This window comes from Heterodontus francisci, chromosome 5, assembly GCF_036365525.1.
Source record: "Heterodontus francisci isolate sHetFra1 chromosome 5, sHetFra1.hap1, whole genome shotgun sequence".
In the NCBI taxonomy this organism is placed as follows: Eukaryota; Metazoa; Chordata; class Chondrichthyes; order Heterodontiformes; family Heterodontidae; genus Heterodontus; species Heterodontus francisci.
Window position 1 is genome coordinate 38,095,847 of NC_090375.1, and position 17,171 is coordinate 38,113,017.

The following is a 17,171-nucleotide window of genomic DNA, read 5'->3' on the forward strand; positions in this document are numbered from 1 at the left end:
TGAGAGTGGGGGGGGGAGAGAGAGTGGGGGGGGAGAGAGAGTGGAGGGGAGAGAGAGTGGGGGGGAGAGAGAGTGGGGGGGGAGAGAGAGTGGGGGGGGACAGAGAGTGGGGGGGGACAGAGAGTGGGGGGGAGAGAGAGTGGGGGGGGGGGGAGAGAGTGGGGGGGGGGAGAGAGTGGGGGGGAGAGAGAGTGGGGGGGGAGAGTGAGTAGGGGGGAGGAATGAAGGGAGAGCGAGGGGTGGGAGAGAGAGTGGGGGGGAGAGAGTGAGGGGGGGAGAGAGAGTGAGGGGGGGGAGAGAGAGTGAGGGGGGGAGAGAGAGTGGGTGGGGAGAGAGAGTGGGGGGGGGAGAGAGAGTGGGGGGGGAGAGAGAGTGGGGGGGGAGAGAGAGTGGGGGGGAGAGAGAGTGGGGGGGGAGAGAGAGTGGGGGGGGAGAGAGAGTGGGGGGGGAGAGTGAGTAGGGGGGAGAGAATGAAGGGAGAGCGAGTGGGTGGGGAGAGAGAGTGGGGGGGAGAGAGTGAGGGGGGGGAGAGAGAGAGAGTGGGGGGGAGAGAGAGAGTGGGGGGGAGAGAGAGAGTGGGGGGGGAGAGAGAGAGTGGGGAGGGGGAAGAGAGAGTGGGGAGGGGAAGAGAGAGTGGGGGGGAGAGAGAGAGTGGGGGGGGAGAGAGAGTGGGGGGGGGAGAGAGAGTGGGGGGGGGAGAGAGAGTGGGGGGGGGGAGAGAGAGTGGGGGGGGAGTGAGAGTGGGGGGGGGGAGAGAGTGGGGGGGAGAGAGAGTGGGGGGGAGAGAGTGGGGGGGAGAGAGTGGGGGGGAGAGAGTGGGGGGGGGGAGAGTGGGGGGGAAGAGAGTGGGGGGGAGAGAGTGGGGGGGAGAGAGTGGGGGGAGAGAGAGTGGGGGGAGAGAGAGTGGGGGGGAGAGAGAGTGGGGGGAGAGAGAGTGGGTGGAGAGAGAGTGGGGGGGAGAGAGAGTGGGGGGGAGAGAGAGTGGGGGGGGGAGAGAGTGGGGGGGGAGAGAGAGTGGGGGGGGGAGAGAGAGAGTGGGGGGGGGAGAGAGAGAGTGGGGGGGGAGAGAGAGAGTGGGGGGGGAGAGAGAGAGTGGGGGGGGGAGAGAGAGAGTGGGGGGGAGAGAGAGGAGTGGGGGGGGAGAGAGAGAGTGGGGGGGAGAGAGAGAGTGGGGGGGAGAGAGAGAGTGGGGGGGAGAGAGAGAGTGGGGGGGAGAGAGTGGGGGGGAGAGAGAGAGTGGGGGGGAGAGAGAGAGTGGGGGGGAGAGAGAGAGAGTGGGGGGGAGAGAGAGTGGGGGGAGAGGAGAGGTGGGTGGAGAGAGAGTGGGGGGGAGAGAGAGAGAGTGGGGGGGAGAGAGAGAGTGGGGGAGAGAGAGAGAGTGGGGGGGAGAGAGAGAGTGGGGGGGAGAGAGAGAGTGGGGGGGAGAGAGAGAGTGGGGGAGAGAGAGAGAGTGGGGGGAGAGAGAGAGTGGGGAGTGGGAAGAGAGAGTGGGGAGGGGAAGAGAGAGTGGGGGGGAGAGAGAGTGGGGGGGAGAGAGAGTGGGGGGGGGAGAGAGTGGGGGGGGGAGAGAGAGAGTGGGGGGGGAGAGAGAGAGTGGGGGGGAGAGAGAGTGGGGGGGGGAGAGAGAGAGTGGGGGGGGGGAGAGAGAGGAGTGGGGGGGGGAGAGAGAGAGTGGGGGGGAGAAAGAGAGTGGGGGTGGAGAGAGAGAGTGGGGGTGGAGAGAGAGAGTGGGGGTGGAGAGAGAGAGTGGGGGTGGAGAGAGAGAGTGGGGGTGGAGAGAGAGAGTGGGGGTGGAGAGAGAGAGTGGGGGTGGAGAGAGAGAGTGGGGGGATGAGAGAGAGTGGGGGGATGAGAGAGAGTGGGGGGATGAGAGAGAGTGGGGGGATGAGAGAGAGTGGGGGGATGAGAGAGAGTGGGGGATGAGAGAGAGTGGGGGGAGAGAAAGTGGGGGGGAGAGAAAGTGGGGGGAGAGAGAGTGGGTGGGAGAGAGAGTGGGTGGGAGAGAGAGTGGGTGGGAGAGAGAGTGGGTGGGAGAGAGAGTGAGGGGGAGAGAGAGTGGGTGGGAGAGAGAGTGGGGGGGAGAGAGAGTGAGGGGGAGAGAGAGTGAGGGGGAGTGAGAGTGGGGGGGGGAGACAGAGTGGGTGGGGAGAGAGAGTGGGGGGGGAGAGAGAGTGGGGGGGGGAGAGAGAGTGGGGGGGAGAGAGAGTGGGGGGGAGAGAGAGTGGGGGGGAGAGAGAGTGGGGGGGGAGAGAGAGTGGGGGGGGACAGAGAGTGGGGGGGAGAGAGAGTGGGGGGGGGGGAGAGTGGGGGGGGGGAGAGAGTGGGGGGGAGAGAGAGTGGGGGGGGGGAGAGTGAGTAGGGGGGAGAGAATGAAGGGAGAGCGAGTGGGTGGGAGAGAGAGTGGGGGGGGAGAGTGAGGGGGGGAGAGAGAGTGAGGGGGGGAGAGAGAGTGAGGGGGGAGAGAGAGTGAGGGGGGAGAGAGAGTGAGGGGGGGGAGAGAGTGAGGGGGGGAGAGAGAGTGGGGGGGAGAGAGAGAGTGGGGGGGAGTGAGAGGAGTGGGGGGGAGAGAGAGAGTGGGGGGGAGAGAGAGAGTGGGGAGGGGGAAGAGAGAGTGGGGAGGGGGAAGAGAGAGTGGGGGGGGAGAGAGAGTGGGGGGGGAGAGAGAGAATGGGGGGGGAGAGAGAGAGTGGGGGGGACAGAGAGAGTGGGGGGGAGAGAGAGAGTGGGGGGGGAGAGAGAGAGTGGGGGGGAGAGAGAGAGTGGGGGGGGAGAGAGAGAGTGGGGGGGAGAGAGAGAGTGGGGGGGGAGAGAGAGTGAGGGGGAGAGAGAGTGAGGGGGAGAGAGAGTGCGGGGGGGAGAGAGAGTGAGGGGGAGAGAGAGTGAGGGGGAGAGAGAGTGCGGGGGGGAGAGTGGGGGGGAGAGAGAGTGAGGGGGAGTAAGAGGGGGGGAGAGAGAGTGGGGGGGGAGAGAGAGTGGGGGGGGAGAAAGGTGGGGGGGGAGAGAGAGTGGGGGGGGAGAGAGAGTGGGGAGAGAGAGTGTGGGGGGGAGAGAGTGTGGGGGGGAGAGAGTGTGGGGGGGAGAGAGTGTGGGGGGGGGAGAGAGTGTGGGGGGGAGAGAGTGTGGGGGGGAGAGAGTGTGGGGGGAGAGAGTGTGGGGGGGGGAGAGAGTGTGGGGGGGGGGAGAGAGTGTGGCGGGGGAGAGAGAGTGTGGCGGGGGAGAGAGTGTGGCGGGGGAGAGAGTGTGGCGGGGGAGAGAGTGTGGCGGGGGAGAGAGTGTGGCGGGGGAGAGAGTGTGGCGGGGGAGAGAGTGTGGCGGGGGAGAGAGGGTGGGCGGGGGGAGAGAGTGTGGCGGGGGAGAGAGTGTGGCGGGGGAGAGAGTGTGGCGGGGGAGAGAGTGTGGGGGGAGAGAGTGTGGGGGAGAGAGTGGGGGGGAGAGAGTGGGGGGGAGAGAGTGTGGGGGAGAGAGTGTGGGGGAGAGAGTGTGGGGGGGAGAGAGTGTGGGGGGGAGAGAGTGTGGGGGGGAGAGAGTGTGGGGGGGAGAGAGTGTGGGGGGGAGAGAGTGTGGGGGGGAGAGAGTGTGAGGGGGAGAGAGTGTGAGGGGGAGAGAGTGTGGGGGGGAGAGAGTGTGGGGGGGAGAGAGTTTTGGGGGGGGAAGAGTGTGGGGGGGAGAGAGTGTGGGGGAGAGAGTGTGGGGAGAGAGTGTGGGGGAGAGAGTGTGGGGGAGAGAGTGTGGGGGAGAGAGACAGAGTGGGGGGTGAGAGACAGAGTGGAGGGTGAGAGACAGAGTGGGGGGGGAGAGACAGAGTGGGGGGGGGAGAGACAGAGTGGGGGGGAGCGAGGGTGGGGGGAAGAGAGAGGGTGGGGGAAGAGAGAGGGTGGGGGGGGAAGAGAGTGTGGCGGGGAAGAGAGTGTTGGGGGGAACGAGGGAATGTTGGGGGGAGAGAGAGTGGGGGGGAGAAAGAGTGGGGGGGGGAGAGACAGAATGGGGGGAGAGAGACAGAGTGGGGGGGGAGAGACAGAGTGGGGGGGGAGAGACAGAGTGGGGGGGGAGAGACAGAGTGGGGGGGGAGCGAGGGTGGGGGGAAGAGAGAGGGTGGGGGGAAGAGAGAGGGTGGGGGGAAGAGAGAGGGTGGGGGGAAGAGAGAGGGTGGGGGGAAGAGTGAGTGGGGGGAAAGAGAGTGGGGGGAAAGAGAGTGGGGGGAAAGAGAGTGGGGGGAAAGAGAGTGGGGGGAAAGAGAGTGGGGGGAAAGAGAGTGGGGGGGAAAGAGAGTGGGGGGGAAAGAGAGTGGGGGGGAAAGAGAGTGGGGGGGAAAGAGAGTGGGGGGGAAAGAGAGTGGGGGGAAAGAGAGTGGGGGGAAAGAGAGTGGGGGGAAAGAGAGTGGGGGGAAAGAGAGTGGGGGGGGAAAGAGAGTGGGGGCAAAAAAGAGTGGGGGCAAAAAAGAGTGGGGGCAAAAAAGAGTGGGGGGAAAAAGAGTGGGGGGAAAGAGCGTGGGGGGAAAGAGCGTGGGGGGAAAGAGCGTGGGGGGAAGGGCGTGGGGGGAAGGGCGTGGGGGGAAGGGCGTGGGGGAAGGGCGTGGGGGGGGGAAGGGCGTGGGGGGGGGAATGAGTGTGGGGGGGAATGAGTGTGGGGGGGAATGAGTGTGGGGGGGGGAAAGAGTGTGGGGGGGGAAAGAGTGTGGGGGGGAAAGAGTGTGGGGGGAAAGAGTGTGGGGGGGAAAGAGTGTGGGGGGGAAAGAGTGTGGGGGGGGAAGAGTGTGGGGGGGGAAGAGTGTGGGGGGAAAGAGTGGGGGGGGGGAAGAGTGTGGGGGAAGAGTGTGGGGGAAGAGTGTGGGGGGGGGAAGAGTGTGGGGGGGGAAGAGTGTGGGGGGGAAAGAGTGTGGGGGGGAAAGAGTGTGGGGGGGGAAAGAGTGTGGGGGGGAAAGAGTGTGGGGGGAAAGAGTGTGGGGGGGAAAGAGTGTGGGGGGGAAAGAGTGTGGGGGGGAAAGAGTGTGGGGGGGAAAGAGTGTGGGGGGGGAAAGAGTGTGGGGGGAGAGAGAGTGGGGGGAGAGAGAGTGGGTGGAGAGAGAGTGGGGGGGGAGAGAGAGTGGGGGGAGAGAGAGTGGGGAGGGGGAAGAGAGAGTGGGGAGGGGGAAGAGAGAGTGGGGAGGGGGAAGAGAGAGTGGGGGGGGGAGAGAGAGTGGGGGGGGGAGAGAGAGTGGGGGGGGGGGAGAGAGAGTGGGGGGGGAAAGAGAGTGGGGGGGAAAGAGAGTGGGGGGGAAAGAGAGTGGGGGAAAGAGAGTGGGGGCAAAAAAGAGTGGGGGGAAAAAGAGTGGGGGGGGAAGAGCGTGGGGGGGAAGAGCGTGGGGGGAAGAGCTATAGGGGGAAGAGCGTGGGGGGGAAGAGCGTGGGGGGGGAAGAGCGTGGGGGGGAAGAGCGTGGGGGGGAAGAGCGTGGGGGGAAGAGCGTGGGGGGGAAGAGCGTGGGGGGGAAGAGCGTGGGGGGGAAGAGCGTGGGGGGGAAGAATGTGGGGGGGAAGAATGTGGGGGGGAAGAATGTGGGGGGGGGGAAGAGCGTGGGGCGGGGGAAGAGCGTGGGGGGGGAAGAGCGTGGGGGGGAAAGAGTGTGGGGGGAAAGAGTGTGGGGGGAAAGAGTGTGGGGGGGAAAGAGTGTGGGGGGGAAAGAGTGTGGGGTGGCAGAGAGAGTGGGGTGGCAGAGAGAGTGGGGTGGGAGAGAGAGTGGGGTGGGAGAGAGAGTGGGGGGGAGAGAGAGTGGGGGGGAGAGAGAGTGGGGGGGAGAGAGAGTGGGGGGGGAGAGAGAGTGAGGGGGGGGAGAGAGAGTGAGGGGGGGAGAGAGAGTGGTGGGGGAGAGAGTGGGGGGGGGAGAGAGAGTAGGAGGGGGAGAGAGAGTGGGGAGGGAGAGAGAGTGGGGTGGGAGAGAGAGTGGGGTGGGAGAGAGAGTGGGGGGGGAGAGAGAGTGGGGGGGGGAGAGAGAGTGGGGGGGGGAGAGAGAGTGGGGGGGGGAGAGAGAGTCGGGGGGGAGAGAGAGTGGGGGGGAGAGAGAGTGGGGGGGAGAGAGAGTGGGGGGGGAGAGAGTGGGGGGGAGAGAGAGTGGGGGGGGGAGTGAGAGTGGGTAGGAGAGAGTGTGGGGGGAGAGAAACTGGGGGGGAGAGAGAGAGTGTGATGGGGGGGTGAGACAGTGGTGAGAGAGAGGGGGGGAGAGAGTGGGGGGGAGTGTGGGGGGGAGAGTGGGGGGGGAGAGTGGGGGGGGGAGAGTGGGGGGGGAGAGTGGGGGGGGGAGAGTGGGGGGGGAGAGTGGGGGGGGGAGAGTGGGGGGGGGAGTGGGGGGGGGAGAGTGGGGGGGGAAGAGTGGGGGGGAAGAGTTGGGGGGGGAGAGTTGGGGGGGGAGAGTGGGGGGGAAGAGTTGGGGGGGGAGAGTGGGGGGGGGGAGAGTGGGGGGGGGAGAGTGGGGGGGGGAGAGTGGGGGGGGAGAGAGTGGGGGGGAGAGAGTGGGGGAGAGAGTGGGGGGAGAGAAAGGGGGAGGGAAAGGGGGAGACAGAGGGCGACAGAGGGCGACAGAGGGCGACAGAGAGGGTGACAGAGAGGGTGACAGAGAGGGTGACAGAGAGGGTGACAGAGAGGGTGACAGAGAGGGTGACAAAGTGTGAAGGGGGAGGGAGAGTGCGAGGGGGGAGAGAGAGAGAGAGGGAGAGGTGGGAGACTGAGAGAGAGATGGGAGGTCAGAGAGAGGGAGAGAGAGAGAGAGAAGTGTGGGACGGTGGAAGAGAGCGAGGGGACAACAGAGGATGACGACACAGAGAGGGGCAGACCATATGGGCGGGGGGAAGCAACACAGAGAGGGAGGCAGCAACACAAAGAGGGCAGCAACACTGTGGGGGCCAATGTCGAGAGGAAGGGAGAGAGAAAGAGACAGAGACAAAGAGAGAGAGAGGGGGAGACAGACAAACAGACACCCTGAGAGAGGAGGGCGAGAGAGCAATCAAGATGACTGCTGACATGTGGACATCTATCCGGAATACTCCGCATCACTGTGCAGGCAGACATTGCCGACTTGTTCAAGCAAAAAAATGCAAGGTATCTCACTAAAGCAGTGTCTAATATAGTGTCAAGAAAGTAAGTCAATAAATTAGTCTTTTCATTTAAAGCTTCTTTACAAAATGCACATTTGTTGTTGTTTTGTTTAATGGCAAGATAAATTTTAATGCCTTTATCTTTCCAAAATTGTCTCACCAGCCCCCTATGTAAGACAAAAAATTGTTTATTTATTTATTGAGAGATAAAGCACTGAAACAGGCCCTTCGGCCCACCGAGTTTGTGCCGACCATCAACCACTCATTTATACAAATCCTACATTAATCCCATATTCTTACCTTCCCTCAATTCCCCTATCACCTACCTATACTAGGGACAATTTATAATGGCCAATTTACCGATCAACCTGCAAGTCTTTGGCTGTGGGAGGAAACCGAAGCACCCGGCGAAAACCCACGCAGTCACAGGGAGAACTCGCAAACGCGGCACAGGCAGTACCCAGAATCGAACCTGGGTCGCTGGAGCTGTGAGGCTGCAGTGCTAACCACTGCGCACACTGTTATGTGGCCACCACCAACCCCCACCCCCGCCCCACACCCACATAAAAAGGTTGGACACCCCTGCTCCAAGTCTCTAACCTTGTGTTTTAAAATAATTTAGCTATATTTGAAAACACAAGTTTAAAGGCTTGTGTTCTATAATCTCATTTGAAATCAGCATAGGTCACTCAGGGAATGTTTTGATTTCTATGGTGTTGGACGCATTACTTTCACCTGGGACACAAGCTTAGTGACATGTTGAAAGTTACAGGACTTTTGTTTCTATATAGAACCATAGAAAATGTCACAATTCTGCTGCTATCCACTTGGAATCATATTGTTCCAGAACTTGTATTGAGGTGAAAACAGGCAAGGAAATCCAAGGAATTTCCTGAAGTCAGCACTGTAAGTTCCTCATGAATACAAGAGCATGGTGTATTGGGGCTGAGTGATATTGGTGAAAACAGGATGCTGCTGAACCACATACTATAGTTTGTAAACACAATGCAATGGATAGCTTTAATAAACCTTAATCTGTGATGAATAGTCTACAATTCCTTAACAAAATCCATGCTACATTTGCAGTTTTAAAAACTGTCAGCGAAGACATAGTAAAAAAATTTTATGTTTCATTGACCATGTTAGAAACAGTCATTAACTGATTTTTTTGCTGCAAACAGGATTAAAGGACAAGTTTTACAAGTATGTCAAAGATCAGTAACTGCAATGTGCATCATTTACTATCCAATATGAGGGTAAATAACCTGAGTGGCCAATATCATTTGAAACTTGTCTCTATCATACATTACGTTGTAAGTGCACCTTTGCTAACAGACAAGAGATTTGGCTTGGACATAAATTGGTTAGTCTGGAGTACAATTTTACAGATAGTGACAAAACATTTTGTAATTGAATAATACATGCAGTAACAACCACTCAACATTTTGCAGAAAGGTTTTATGTTAATAATTATCTTGTCAGAGCTGAATCAGAATCAACACTGACAGACTGAGATATAGACATGTGAATTTAAGAAAATCGCTTTATTAGGAGAACTGAAGGGCACTCTTTATTTGTAATTGTGTTTATCTAATTTTGTCACTAGCTTTAGTGAGCAAATGACATTTTGTCCATGAGAGATTCTGTTGTTTCTGTATTTTAGAACCAGGATCTAGTTTAACAGCCTGTCAAGTTGAATAAACTAGACTTGGCTACCTTTTGTTAATCTCTTTGTCCCTTTCTGTCCCATTTCGCTTTATTTTTTGTTTTACATGTTCTGAGGTACTATCTGCTCCATCCTATAAAATTCGCCTGATTTGGAGATCTCTGCCCTTTTGTTGGCTGCCCTGTCCTCAGACACATATTACAAGCAGGTGGAGAAGTTGCAAAAACATTGACCACGGGTTAAATTGTCTTGTGACACAGCAGTGTTGGAAATGGTCATAGCAACATAGAAAATAGGAGCAAGAGTAGGCCATTTGGCCCTTTGAGCCTGCTCCACCATTCATTATGATCATGGCTGATCATCTAACTCAGTAGCCTGTTCCCACATTCACCCCATACCCTTTGATCCCTTTAGACCCAAGAGCTATAGCTAACTCCTTCTTGAAAACATACAATGTTTTGGCCTCAACTGCTTTCTGTGATAGCGAATTCCACAGACTCTCTGGGTGAAGAAATTTCTCATCTCAGTCCTGAAAGGTTTACCCCGTATCCTTAGACTATGACCCCTGGTTCTGGACTCCCCAACCATCGGGAACATCTTTCCTGCATCTACCCTGTCAAGTCCTGTTAGAATTTTATGGGTTTCTAAGAGATCCCCCCTTACTCTTCTGAACTCCAGCGAATATAATCCTATCCGACTCAATCTCTCCTCATATGTCAGTCCCGCCATCCCAGGAATCAGTCTGGTAAACCTTCGCTGCACTCCCTCTATAGCAAGAACATCCTTCCTCAGATAAGGAGACCAAAACTGCACACAATATTCCAGGTGTGGCCTCACCAAGGCCCTGTATAATTGCAGCAAGACATCCCTGCTCCTGTACTTGAATCGTCTCGCTATGAAGGCTAACATACCATTTGCCTTTTTTACCGCCTGTTGCACCTGCTTGCTCACCTTCAGCAACTGGTATACGAGAACACCCAGGTCTCGCTGCATATTCCCCTCTCTCAATTTATAGCCATTCAGATAATAATCTGCCTTCCTGTTTTTGCTACCAAAGTGGATAACCTCACATTTATCCACATTATACTGCATCTGCCATGCATTAGCCCACTCACTCAACTTGTCCAAATCACACTGAAGCCTCTCTGCATCCTCCTCACAACTCACCCCCCCCACCCAGTTTTGTGTCATTTTCAAATTTGGAGAGACTACATTTAGTTCCCTCATCTAAATCATTAATGTATACTGTGAATAGCTGGGGTCCTTGCACTGATCCCTGCGGTACCCCACCAGTCACTGCCTGCCATTCAGAAAAAGACCCATTTATCCCTACTCTTTGTTTCCTGTCCGCCAACCATCGCAGTACACTATCCCAAATACCATACACTATAATTTTACATGCTAATCTCTTATGTGGGACTTTGTCGAATGCCTTCTGAAAGTCCAAATAAACCACATCCACTGGCTCCCCCTCATCAACTCTACTAGTTACATCCTTGAAGAATTCTAGTAGATTTGTCAAGCATGATTTCCCTTTTGTAAATCCATGCTGACTCTGCCCGATTCTACCACTGTTCTCTAAGCGTTCTGCTATAAAATCTTTGATAATGGACTCTAGAATTTTCCCCACTAACGACGTCAGGCTGACTGGTCTCATTCCCTGCTTTCTCTCTATTTCCCTTTTTAAATAGTGGGGTTACATTAGCTACCTTCCAATCTGTAGGAACTGTTCCAGAGTCTATAGAATCTTGGAAGAAAACCAATGCATCCACTATTTCTAGGGCCACTTCCTTAATTACTATATTAAGGTCTATCTTCCTATTGCTGATTTTTCTACTGCCTCACCTCAATAACCACACTAACAAGCCTCTCCTTGAATTTCATGGTGTTTTGGACGAATTTTCACTCCTAACACAATGTGAATCCACAGAGGTCATTCGATAAGGTCCATCTACCACCCCGTTACACGGTGCAGCTAGCTCTATTGTGCCAACAAAAGTAATTCGCATTGGCATTACATACTATTTAGCTTCCTAGCTGGCTAATACAGCTGTGCTGCTCTCTATTGATGTTTGTATGCTTAGATACTTTATTTATAGGGAGAAATGTTTTTAAATTGTACTGTGTTTTAATGGCATTAGATTGGCTGTACACTTTATAAAAAGATTAATTGCCCCCAAGTCTGTGGCTGGGTCAATAATTTTGCAAAATGTTCATGGTCCAACATGTCAGTGCCGATCCCTGGCACAGAGGTCTTAGAAAGTTTAAGGTTTAAATTATTTTTCTGAGGTCGAGGAGGAGTAAGTGTGCCCCCATGCCTCTCCCAGGCCCCACAGAAACAGTTGAGGCTTTTGAGAACACAAAGCTCTCTCTTCCCACAGTCACGACCTTCCCCCGCACCGCCCCCCCATCCCACCCCCAACCTTAACCGTAGTTGGGCCAGTTTCCAAATTGTCTGATACTGCATCTGCTCAGATCCAGTGTGCTCCATCAGAACACCCATTTAGGGCAGACCGCTCGCCCTAAAGTGATTCTGGTCTTCTCATTACCATAATGGGGTGGGGGCATAGGCAGCTATGCGTTGCCAGACCACCATCCAAATGTTCCTTTTCTGCGAATTTCTTACCACAATGAGATTCTATATAATTTGAACTGTTCCTTGGAAATTTTGAAACAATTTTTTCTTCCGTTCAGGAGATATAAAGTGGACTTGTTTTCTCCCTGAAATTTAAAAACTGAATCTTTGACTTAAACAGAACAGATTTGTTTTCAGTCCTGGAAAATCAGTTCTTCCAAGATTTTAACATTTTAATAGGAACTGTCAATCATGCACAAACCACACCAAACAGCATTGCTTCAGTTAAGAGTTATTCATCTTTCTTGCCTATAATCAATGAAATGCAAAATGTTGAAATAAACTCCATCCAATAGTGCAATCCCCTATCTTTTTTGAATAAAAGTCCACTTGCTATGCTCTTTTTAAAAAAAAGTCTTGTTCTGACATGTGTTTGAAATCCTGCTTTCTGATTGATTGACAAACTGAGACAAAAATTAGGGACTTCAGCCTTTTTAAAAAACTTGTTCATTATATGTAGGTGTCGTTGGCAAGGCTAGCCTTTATTGCATATCCCTAATTCCCCTTGAGGAGGTGGTGGTGAGCCGCCTTCTTGAACTGCTCCAGTTCATGTGGTGTAGGTATTCCCACAGGATTTTAACCCAGTGACGATAAAGGAATGCCAGTATTGTTCTAAGTCAAGATGGTGTCTGACATGAAGGGGAACATGCATGTTTTTGTGTTCCCGTGTGCCTGCTGCCTTTGTTCCTCTAGGTGGTAGAGGTCACGGGTTTGGATGGTGTTGTCGAAGGAGGCTTGGCAAGTTGCTGCAGTGCATCTTGTAGATGGTACACACTGCAGACACAGTTTGCCATTGGTAGAGGGAGTGAATGTTGAAGGTGGTGGATGGGGTGCCAATAAAGCGGCTGCTTTGTTCTGGATAATGTCGAGCTTCTTGAATGTTGTTGGGACTGCGCTCACCCAGTGAAGTGGAAAGTATTCTCATCACTTACTTGACTTGTGCCTTGTAGATGGTGGACAGCCTTTGGGGAGTCAGGAGATAAGTTACTCACTGCAGAATTCTCAGCATCTGGCCTGCTCATGTACCCACAGTATTTATGTGGCTGGTCCAGTTAAGTTTCTGGTCATTGGTACCATTCCTTTAAATCCAACTAACATTACATAAGCAGGTTAAAACTCCACTGGAACCAGACATAATTCCTAAGATCTACATCAGTGTGCTGCATCAAGCCACCCAATTGGTATCTGCAGCTTGTTGGTTGTATGCAGATGAGGCTCAAGGCCCAATTTTGATCTACCCTTGTGCTGACATCTTTGGGTGCACGATCTATTTTGTGTTTGTTTCCAGCAGTACTCCAATCTCTCCCCAAGTATTATTTGGTTGGTTCCAGGTTGGGAACATATGTTGAATCACAGAATCAGATAGTTTCCTTCAAATATATTCAGAGAGCATTGCGCGGAAGCACTGGGTTGAACATTGTGTTGGCAACCCGCCAATGTCCCTACTATTATCTTGTCAGCATTTGTACCGATAGTTCCCAACATTAATCTCTGTTTTTTAAACTGATTGCACACCATAGAGGTTCCTACTATTAATGTTTTCTGTCAGTCCCATCCCTCTCAGTTCAGCTTAATGCACACAATGAAGTTAAAATTAATTATTCTTTAGTCCTCTCCCTAGTCCTAAATTTTCCTCAAGCATTTGTAACAATTAAACCTGGTATTATATTGAGAGACACACCACACAAAAAAAAATTCCATTCCTTATTATCATCAATGCAACATGCAGCCAAAAGAGCATTAAAGTCTGCAAGGGAGATCAATACATTGACCAAAATAATTGAACAGATGTTGCTGTTTTTGCACCACTGCTGAATTTAAAGTAGACAGGGTATTTTTTTTCTAGCTTACATTGTTGTTACAATTCTACATTAGAGCAGTAAGGCAGACTGATAGCGGCTTCAGGATAAATTTATGTTCATGGCAAAGTAGGGTTTGTCTGGCCAATCAGAAGACTGGTTATATCACGTGCTTTACAATAATAATAGCTTTGAAAGAAAATTCAAGGCTCCATTATAACATGTTCATTGAATACACCACAACATTAGGAGAAAGAAGGGAAAGTCAAATGGATCTATATCAATCAAGAACACTCATGCTCACAAGATAACAGGTGAGGTAAGCCATTCAACCCATTTTAGCTCATTCATCGTTTGGGGAACAAAAACAACTCAGAGTTCTTAATCACATCATCTTATGCCACCACGGTCATTGAAGCGGACATTGTAGGTGTGTTTGAAAGACAAATGGATGTATCTCTTGAGAGAGAAGGGATTGCGAGATGTGGTGAGAAGGTCAGTAGATGGTGCCAATCTATGAAGAAGGGATAGTTTGTTTGTCCCAATGGGTTTTTCTCATTCCTAAAAGCTCTTGTATTCTTTATAATACACATTAGCTAACTACAATGCTAGGTTCCATTGTGCTCCAGTGGAATAGCAATGAAGATGCTAACATATTATCCACTGCCATAGAGAACTATGTCCCAAAATTTAATATACTGAAGGTCCTCAATCCAATTTTAAACATTCTACAATTTTCATTATCAGCAGATAAATTTTACCTGTTACCTCCCTTTTAAAACAAAACACATTTCACACTGCGCAGTTGCACATTTTCGACTGCTTTGCTCTCATCTTCGAGAGGAAATCATAAACTGTTCCCCTAACACAATAATTATTTAAAGCACTTTAGTCTGTGCTGATTAAGATGGTCACATTGAGGAGGTATTGCAGATGCTTACTTACTCAGCCCTCTTGAGTTACGGAGAGGAAAAATCAGCTCGGCTTCTCACTTCTAATCCCAATGTTACCTGTTGGAAACTGCAAATGTGGATGGCAGGACAGGACAGGATCAGACTCATCTGTGAGATACCTCATGGTTAAATCACTCATTAACCTCAAACAAGACTTACTGGAGAGTAACCAGAGGTCATAGAATTGTACCTCCAAAAGATCAGCAGCTGCAGGGGAGCAGGGGGAGAAAATGGAAGGAAAAATATGAGCTATTATGAGTTAATGTCTCCTGCCTCAGGGCAATGCTAACACTGTTGTAAACAATGAATCACTTGCACATATCCAAGAATTCTGGAGACTGGAAAGTGCACTGCATTTTCAGCTTCTGGGATCTGGGTTTAAACCCAGCCCAGACTGAGAAGATGAAAAGTTGAGTTATAAAGGTCCTGAATACAATGCTTGAAGCTGTCTCAGCAGGTTCGCAATAAGTCTGGGTCCACAATACTGAGATGTCCAACACTTAACACAGATTGGCATTAAGCCAAGGGCTGCACTCAAGAGTATTTGCAATGGGAAAGAGAAACTTCACATTGATGCAGGAGGAGGTTTTCTTTTGGTATTGGGGTTAAGTCACATTTAGTTTGGACAGTACTGTGAAACTAACCTGTGCTATACCTGATCAGAGTGATGATGACTCTGGATAGAAAATAGCGAGTGTTTCATTTCAAACACTAACATTTTATATCTGATAAGTTTAAAAAACATTCACCTCTTCACCAAAAAGCATACAATTGATTGGCTCATCGCATCATTTCTCAGGAGAAAGTCATATTCTTGGGCTATCCTACCAGGAGAAAGTATTAAACAGTAAGAATTGATTTTAAATTCAAACTGGCTCACATGGATTCTAACACTGCTGCCCACTAATGGCTCCAGTGTCTAAATGAACAGATTCAGTTCTTTAATATAGGACTAATAGGTCATTAAAGTGCAAGCTTGTCACCTAGTACTTTAATAGGCTCTCCATCTTCCAGTACAGAATGTGCACATCCAGTGTTATGCCTTATACACAAATTACAGACCTGATGGAATCTATCATGATGTAAAATGAATCAAATGCTTTTCATGAGAGTCATATAATAAAAGCAAAATACTGCATATGCTGCAAATCTGAAATAAAAACAAGAAATGCTGGAAATACTCAGCAGGTCCGGCAGCATCTGTGGAGAGAGAAGCAGAGTTAACGTTTCAGGTCAGTGATCCTTCATCAGAACTGGCAAATATTAGAAATGTAAAAGATTTTAAGCAAGTAAAGCGGGGGTGGGGCAAGAGATAACAAAAGAGAAGATGTTGATAGGACCTATGTTGCTTAAAACCTTTTACATTTCTAATATTTGCCAGTTCTGATGAAGGGTCACTGACCTGAAATGTTAACTCTGCTTCTGTTTCCACAGATGATGCCCGACCTTCTGAGTATTTCCGGCATTTCTTGTTTTTATTTCATGAGAGTCATGTTTACTTCATGGGCGATCTGTACAGCACAGATGAATCTGCAACTTCACAGATTGTGTCACATATGTAGCAGGGAACATGAAATTATTCTGAAACATTATGCTTTGCTAACCAGTAGTGACATCAGATCCCTGTCAGCAATAATAGCCAGCAAACAAGCGAGTTACAAGTAAGTGAGTTATAAAGCTGTGTGGAATAATTGCACAAGGGAGATGATGCAAAACTCACCATTATATAGCATATCAGAAAGAGGTTTGCTATCATTGTATATCAGCCAGAAAAATAAATGCTGATATCCCTGCACACCACGTACTCTATTTATCTCATCTCCTGTCCTACTCTGACCAAACATGGTAGTGTCCTGTGCTACGGTCCTTGCTTGTCCCCTAGATTTCCTCATTTTCAAGAATAAGTCTGGAAGGTAAATCCTAGTGTCACTTCTTGCCCAACAAATGATACTCAGTTTCTCGACCATGCATTGAAAAGCCTCGTAAAGGCAGAAGGTATTTCATTTTTATATACAATAAAGAATAACACAGTCTTCAGTTGATAATCTGTTCCAGCACATCTCAAGAGTTGAGGTGAATTTAGTTGTTGTTTAAGCTTTGCTCTCCCAGCCTACAGCATCACACAATGTCTTGTACCATATTCCAAGTTGTTCATTGTCCTATAGATAATGTGTTTAGAACTGCCCCCTCATAACACACAGCTATAATTCTGTGGACTTGTAAAGTGCAGGAAGAGTCATAAAGGCACAGGAGGAGGCAATTTGGGCCATTGAGTCAATGCTGGCTCTCTGAAGAGCAATCCAGTCAGTCCCATTCCCTGGCTCTATCCCATGGCCCTGCAGATTTATTTCCCTTTTGAAATCATTGATCTTCTCTGCTTCCATTACCCTTGTAGGCAGTCAGCTCCAAGTCATTATTATAATGGATGCCGGTTGTTGAACTACAGACACCTTGAATTGTTGATTCATCTGGATTGCAAAGTTAGACGAATGCCTTGGAGTTTTTGAATAATATTTGTACTCAAGCACCAATTTTATCATCTAAGTAACACCTGTGGTTATCCATTCTATCAAGAGATTAAATACTTCCACAAAACCCTAATATTGTCAATTATATGGTTGTTAGTTAGCTCAAACAGCCAAAAGGTGTTGTTTTGTATTTTCTTATCCAAGTTGCTGAGTTTATTGCACTGTTACTCATATAATAAAATATGCAAACACATCTGTAATTAAATCTCTTGCGACTAATACCAAAATTGAATGCAGCAAAGAAAGCCTGTCTAATTTCCACATCCTTTCATCAGTACAAACTCAATGGTCTTTTTTTCTGCCAATTTTCTCCTAAAGGTAGTTTCACAGTTACTAATCATCCTCAGATGTCTTAGCAAGGTGAATGTTTCTCATTTGTCATCCTGAATAAGTAGTAGCAGCAAACTTTTCGGCCATGATGACAAGCTGTTTCCCCTCCTATCCTTACTGAAGGCCCACAAGCACACACCAAGCAACAGTGGTAATTAGATATGTTGGCCAGGGGCTGCAAGAAATACAGAATCA

General features: G+C 51.0%; 1 protein-coding gene across 2 annotated transcripts in view; it reads right to left on the reverse strand.

The window, feature by feature from the left end:
* Positions 1-17,171, reverse strand: part of tsnare1 (T-SNARE Domain Containing 1) — a 943,563-nt gene that overhangs the window by 435,421 nt on the left and 490,971 nt on the right. The gene's annotated exons all lie outside the window — the stretch shown is intronic.